We start from the raw sequence: 229 nt of genomic DNA, 5'->3' as shown, positions 1-229 counted from the left end.
ACCAGGGAGAGGAGAGGAAGCCGCGAGACAAAGTACCCAGACTGCTGCCACCTCTCCCTCCCCCACCCTCCTCGCACTGCCACGTCTCGAGCGCTGCGACGCCCGCCGGAGGTGGGCGGGGCCAAATCTAGCCCCGCCCCGTCCGCCACTTCTTCTTCTTCTTCTCCTCCTCCTCCGGCGGGTATCGCAGGCTCGCGGAGCGGATGCGGCGGGCCCCGCCTCCGGAAGT

Source organism: Trichosurus vulpecula, chromosome 8 (genome assembly GCF_011100635.1).
Source record: "Trichosurus vulpecula isolate mTriVul1 chromosome 8, mTriVul1.pri, whole genome shotgun sequence".
Classification (NCBI taxonomy): domain Eukaryota; kingdom Metazoa; phylum Chordata; class Mammalia; order Diprotodontia; family Phalangeridae; genus Trichosurus; species Trichosurus vulpecula.
Note: the sequence above shows the minus strand (reverse complement) of the source record.